Source organism: Sphaeramia orbicularis, chromosome 21 (assembly GCF_902148855.1).
Source record: "Sphaeramia orbicularis chromosome 21, fSphaOr1.1, whole genome shotgun sequence".
Taxonomy (NCBI): domain Eukaryota; kingdom Metazoa; phylum Chordata; class Actinopteri; order Kurtiformes; family Apogonidae; genus Sphaeramia; species Sphaeramia orbicularis.
In genome coordinates, this window is record NC_043977.1 from 9806718 (window position 1) to 9814084 (window position 7367).

Below are 7367 nucleotides of genomic sequence, written 5' to 3' on the forward strand. Positions count from 1 at the left end.
TCAGAGCGTCATCCAAACTCGCTGTAAATAATAACCCTGTTGGCTTTTACATGGTGCTAACATGGTTACCGTGGTTACCATTCTGTCTGTGCCTCATCCTCTGTGTCCCCGCCTCCTTTTTTGCTTCCCTTCGCCAATAAAACTCCATTTGATGCCAATGCAGTGTGGGCGGAGTTAACTTCACCTGCCATGTTACCTGGACTGTTCGTCTCCTAGGTAGAGTCTGTTTAAATGTTTCAGCACCAGGATCGACATGAAGCTTAACCCTCAGTGATAAACATTTGTGACCGTCAGTAACACTACATTTCCCATCAGCCTCTTGGCTTTGCCCTACGCTGAAACATGTTGGATGGGATTCCTTCGGGTTTTTCACTTTCAGATGCAGGAAATGAATGATTGAAGTGAAGGCGCTTACCTCTGAACACTGGAGAAAATCTGATAAAGAGCAAAAAAAAAAAAAACGTGGTTGGTGTAGACACAAACTCCAAAATAACAAAAGCTACTATGTACGTTTCATTTATTCTTTTAATTCTTTAATTTTGCATTACATCTTAATATATCCATTAAACAAACTGACTGTGATGAAGCAGCGTGTGTCACTGCTGTAGGTTTTTTATGTCTGAAACAGGTTCAGGATCAGCGTTTCTCCACTTCTGGTGTCTGAATAAATGAAGTTACAGGGATGCAAAAAGACTGGAATGTCATTCAAAATAAAACCATTCTATGCTCAGTTGTGTCTGCTGTGAGATGTGATGAACACTGTGAGATTTACAAGGAAAAGACTTCAGTGATGATAGTTTGGGGATTGTGAGTCTGGTTTTTAACCATTATAAACTATATGGATAAAAGTATGTGAACACATCGAATTCAGGTGTTCTTTTCTAACAGGGGTCTGGGATACAAAACAATAATGACAAATGTCAGAATATAGTTTTATATTGGGATAAATATCATTTCATTGGTTAGTTTGGTTTAAATCGTTATCTTTGCTTCCAAAATGCCTCAGAGATGGTTTCTCAACATTCATTTTGTTTTATTTTTTTTTATCCATGACTATGATTTTCAATGTTCTACCCCTAAATTTCTATAATATTTTTCATGCTCTTACTGTAAACAATAATTTTCTACCAAAACTAACCATCTACTTTCTTCACATCTCACCAAGGAAGAAAAATCTAACATTAAACTCTAAGGGCATATTGATGTTTATAAACTATATGGACATAAATATTGGGACACATCATATCTACAGCTGTGAGATGTCCTTTTCATGATGATTTGAGATGAAAACATCAATATTTCCTTAAAGTTTAATGGGAGATTTAATGAAGCAATGAGATTTATCCCAATATAAAACTATATTATGACATTTGTCATTATTGTTTTGTATCCCAGACCCTGTTAGAAAAGAAACACCTGAATTCAACATGTCCACATACTTTTGTCCATATAGTGGATGTTTTAGAGACAAAACCAAAGCTGGATTCCTTCATATTAACACAGACAGAATCAAAATGGATAAAAATGACCAATGGCTGCAGTTGGACTTCAGCAAGTTTTGTTATTTGGATACAAACATGATGGTAAGACAGTCCAAAATGACGCTGAGTTATGTGTTTTATTTAAAAAAAAAAAAAAAAAAAAAAAAAAAGATAAGGTTCTTAGAGAAAGAAGCCCAACAGCATCTGACCTGCCTGAAAACAGAAAGCTTCCAAGTGGCTGAATGAGAAAATCATAAGTAGGTGTTTTTTTAATTTAAGTTTTATTTGGAACAAGTGTATATGTGATGCAAAAAAGTAGCTTCATGTTCTGTACCATTTTGAAAAAAAAAAAAGAAACCAAGGGTGACTAATTGCAAAAAAAAAAAAAATCAAGAGAATAATAATGATCATTTGCTTATAAAACAAAGATGAAAAATTTGTTGAAAATATAGATTAAGTGGCTTTAAGGCTAGGAAATATAGATTAAAGAAAACTAAACAATGAATAATGAACAGAAAAGCTGGGTAATGGGTAGATGAGTTGAACAGACATGTTTAATAAAGGTAGGGGTTGACTGAACATGTAGATTTAATAGATGAAAACAACAGGCATTAAAGAAAAAAAAATGCTTGAGAACTAGCTTAATCTGTTAATTTACATGAAATCGGATTCATGTTTTCAAACTCCTCTTATAACAATAAACCATGTTCTGTCTGTGATAACTGTGCTATCAACAATATATTATTAGTTTTGTCACATTCTATGAAGAGTCTGTGTTAATAAGGTGAAATAAGTCTGTAAAAGACCAGTAAGTTAAACACACACGCACATCAGCCTCCTCTGGCATTTTGGAGTCTCCATGATGGAGCCTTTTAAAAATCCATAACACATTTTTCTTTCTTTTATTGAACCTAAATCCCAGATTTTGTTCCCTCTAAATCTGAACCTACTGATATCGACTACACTACCCAAACCTTATTTTCTTCAAGGCCTAAGGCAACTTTTTCTGTTTTATTGGTTTAAAAAAGAAAACCAAAGTTGTTCAAAATTTTATTGTATTTTAGTTTTAATATATATTGTTCGCCTCAGCTTTTATTTTACTAAAGTTTTTAAATTTCATTCAGTTTTTTGTGAACTTTATTCTTTTTATTTTAGATTTAAGGGATTTTTATTTATTTTCATAAAGCTATTTTATTTTCTTTTTTTTTTTTTTTCTTTTTTTTCTACATTTGTTTTGAAATTTACTTCCTTGTTCTACGTCACGTCATGACGTCAGGGCGGCGAAGGCGGAGAGGTGCGCGCGGGGCCCAGCTGTGTGATCGTGCGTCGGGCTCGCGGTGACAGTGTTTCAGAGGAAGTGGAACCGGACCGAAATGACCGACGTGTCGCTGTGTTGACACCGCCGTCTCACACGGAAAGCAGCCTTTTACCGTCGGAGGTAAGCTCCGGGGCGGCACTGACGGTCGGAGGGGGGTCTGTCCGCCCAGGCGTGCGGTCTGGCGGACGGTGGGACGGATCACAGCGGCCGGTGAACATCTGATCCAGCCGCCGTGTGGTTTTTAGCTAGCAGCCGTGAAACCGCCGGAGCTCGGATCTTTAACCGTTTCATTGTCCGGAGCATCAGAGGACAGAAAGTTTGAACCGTTTACGTCTTTTCTGTCTGTTAATGAACGATATTTGACTAAAAAAAAGTTGGTTTAAAAGGAGGAAGCGGAGCCGACTGGACCGAACAGTATCTATGGATTCAGTCAAGGAAGAATTAGCATCAGCCAGTGAACAGTAAACACAGAGTTACCTCTTTTACAGATTATATAGTTAATTTATCTTTAAAGCAGAAACTGCACAATGCTCTGTCTTATTGAGTCGAAAAGTAAGAGTTTGATGATGTAATTAGTCCTTTGTCTGAGGGATTATAATGTGCCATTTCTGACATGAAATCAAAGATTAACCAGTTCAATGTCAATAAAACTACAGTTCCCAGCAGTACTGTGAACTGAAGGTACTTGTACTTTACTGAAGTATTCCCATTTCTTCACTACAGCTCAGAAATACTGTATTTTCTCCTTATGTCTGTCAGCTTTATTCACATCATTCAGACACATTTTACTGATCCAACAGTGTGAATAAATGAATAATAGTACAGGCTTTGTGTCCGAAAAACAACAGTTCATCAGTTAATTGTCAACTATTACATTAATCTTAACCCATTTTAATGAATAATTATTTGATTTGTGTTATTTATTCAGAAAAAAGTCCAAATATTGTGATTTCAGCTCCTCAAATTTGAGTATTTTTGTTGTGTTTCTGACTCTGTGACAGTATAATTTGAGTTTTCAGGATTTTACAGGTTAATTGGTGATTTAAAAAAAACAAAACAAAAAACTATTAGTCTTATCCCGAGTATGGGATTAATGACATTTTACACCAGAAATCCTAGAAATGTGTATGTGACAAAATCCAAATTTAAGAATTTAATACTTTGGATTGTGTTTTGGATTTACTCTATGCAAAAGAGATTATACCAGCTTTTGTAATCATCTTTTTTCTTTTCTTTTTTTTTTTTTTTGCTGTTTTCTGACAGAGTAACTGTTGTTTATTGTGACTTTTAAGTGTAAACTTAACTAAACTTATCTTAAGGTACTTGTAGGCTACTTACTTGAGTCCATACATTTGCTAGGCTATATGACGGAAGGAAATATTGTACTTTTACTCTTTTAATTTATGTCTCAGAGTCTCATGATTATTATTTTTTAATGTTTATCCAACAGTATCTACAGTCATTAAGCGCCACCTTTTCCAGCTGTAACAGGATGAACACAGTCATTTATCATTTATTATAATCCAGTTTGTTGCAGGAAGGGCTATTCTGTACATTTACCTTTTACTTTTATTAATTTTAGTTTAGCTAAATTGATGCTACTATTTTTCAAACTTTTTCTTAAGCAGGACTTTTACTTGGAACCAAGTATTTCTGCCCTGAGATATTTTGACTTTTGCATAAATACAGAATTTTAGTGGAAATTAAAACTACAAATGAACGTTCAGTTCAGTGAACAAATCCATTTTATCTGGTGATTTTCATCATGTTTTTTTGCTGCTTTTGTCTTTTGTTTCTGTGTTCCATCTTTTTACGCTAGTTTTGTCTTGTGTTCTTTGCATCTTTTACATCATTTTGTCTGGTCTCGTGCTTTACCTGATTTTTTCGTCTTTCTTGTCATCTGTGATATTCACTGATGGATTCGCTGTGAAGTGGTCTTTTTATGTGTTATTGTTTGATCCATTTAGGTTTAACTCAGACATGATGACGTACATTGGTGCAAAATAAAAGTTATCACCAGTAATTCCCCTGAAAAATGAAAATGTAGGTAGATGAAAGGGCAGATGTTTGGGGTAAAAATATAGAAAGTAAAGTGATAAATAAGTACTTAAGTAAAGAACATAGTTGTAAACAGAAGAACAGAAATGAGGATTATAGATGTGTTTATCAGATGACCTGGTGTCGTGGAGGCCTTCGTCTTGGTTTGTCCTAAATCCCAGACCAGACCTCCACATGCCGCTGCCGTCTCATGTTCCCATAGGACACAGGTGTCAACATATGGCCCGTGGTCCAAAACTGGCCCACCAAACGGTTCAATGGGGTGAATTTGTGAAATGCAAAAATTCCACTGAGATAGTAACACTCATGGATGTTAAAATGATTTTAGTTCAGGTTCCACACACAGACCAATATGATTAAAAGTGGATCAGACCAGTTTGATGCTATTATAATAGTGTAAAAAAGGAAAATTACATGAAAATATGTACATTTACAAACTATCCTTTCACACAAATGTGAATAACCCAAACAGATATGAGCAACCTGAAATGTCTTAATAGAAGTAAGCACGATTTTAACAATCTTTTGTTGATATTGTCAAATTTTTGAAATTTTGCTCATTTCTGTTCATATTTCTTAAATTTTTGTACATTCATGTTTATTTTGTTCATATTTATACATTTTTTTGTAATTTTTGTCAATTTTTGACATTATTTATGTTATTATGTTATTATTTACTGGTCCGACCCAGTTGAGATCATATCGACTGTAATTTTACCAATATTCTGCCTGTTATTAAATATTTGTGGTATTTGTAGATCCACTGTGATCTGTATGTTATAATGTACATATCTAAATGATAAACTGAGACAGGATATTATTAAAGCAGTGTATGACTTCCATCACTATTTTTTTTTCAAATGTGTACAACCCCAGTCACATCCTAATTATCACTAATCCATTTTGTCTGTCTTTTTCTTATGCACCTGAATCACTTCCCTCAGGGTGAACAACTTCCAAGATGACTCCATCATAAACACAGTCTGCTTATTTACATAACGAACCAAAATGTCACTTGGGCCTCATCGGAAATTTTGTCACAAAGTGCATTACAAATTTCTAATGAAAGTCATATGCTTCTTTAAAATTGCACTTATTTTTCTCAAGAAATTTCAGGTTGTTCATGTTATTCTGATTTTTAAAGGACAGTTTATGGCTGTAAACACTTTCATAATGTAATTTTACGGTTTTCACAGTTATTATTTTACTGGTCTGATCCACTTCAGATCATATTGGCTGAATGAGGAACCTGAACTAAAATGACTTTGACACCCCTGCCATATGACAAAGCTTAAACCCGACACCACCGACCTTCCTGTCATATGAGATTTGTATTTGAAGCTGTGATTGTACAGATAAGTGTGGAGCGCTGGCGGTCCGAGGCGTGCGCCGGCGTCTTGGTTTCAGCCTGGAGGACAGAGGTTCATTCATCCAGGTTCACGTCAGTTAATGTACAGTAGTGTTTCTGACTAAACCTGAGTCCAGATGAGTCATTCCACACCGGCTCACCTTGGACCACCCACCGTTAACTTGATGGATTTTCCTCCAAATCCCTTTTTAATTCTGTCTCACTGTGGGCTTTAAGTGTCTGCGATAACATCCTCTTTCTTTCTAGACTTTTTTCCAGTCGTCACAGCTGCACATTTTCCTCTTCTCATTCTGAAGATCAGTGAATATCACACATGACAAACAAGAACAATCTGGTAAAACGAGACCAGGCTAAAATGATCAAGGTCATTTCAAACAGCGCCAAGTATCCAAAGTGCTGCACAAAGTTATAGATAAAAATACAAGATATGATAAAATGAGTAAAAATAAGAGTAAATGAAAGATATACTAAAACTGATATGTAATAATAGGATAAATAGCACCTAAAAACACAACCAGAAGATAAAACTAATAAGTCACACACTTGATTTGATGATGATGATGTAAAAGATGCAAAGAACATAAAAGACAAAACCAGTGTAGAGAGACCAAACAACACAAAAACAAAAGAGAAAAGCAGCAAAAAAAAAAACCATGATGAAAATCACCAGATGAAATAGATTTGTTCACTGCACTGAACGTAATGTTCATTTGTAGTTTTAGTTTCCACTAAAATTTATTTTATGTATTTATGTAAAAGTCACAAATATCTCAGTGTAGAAATATTTGGGTCTAAGTAAAAGTGTGCTTAAGGAAAAGTTTAAAAACTATTAGCGTCACTATAAACTTAAATGAATAAAAGTAAAAGGTAAATGTACAGAATGGCCCTTCCTGCAACAAGCTTGATTATAATAATAACTGGTTCATCCTGTTACAGCTGGAAAAGGTGGAGTTGAATTAATGACTGTAGATACTGTTGGATAAACATTAAAAATAAAAACCATGTGACTCTGAGATGTAAATAAAGGTGTCAGACAAATGTAGTGGAGTAAAAAGTACAGACTCTGGGTGATGTTTGCAAAAAACAAACTCATATGATGGTTGAGTTCTAGTTTTCTCCAGACAGTTTAACTCTGATGAAC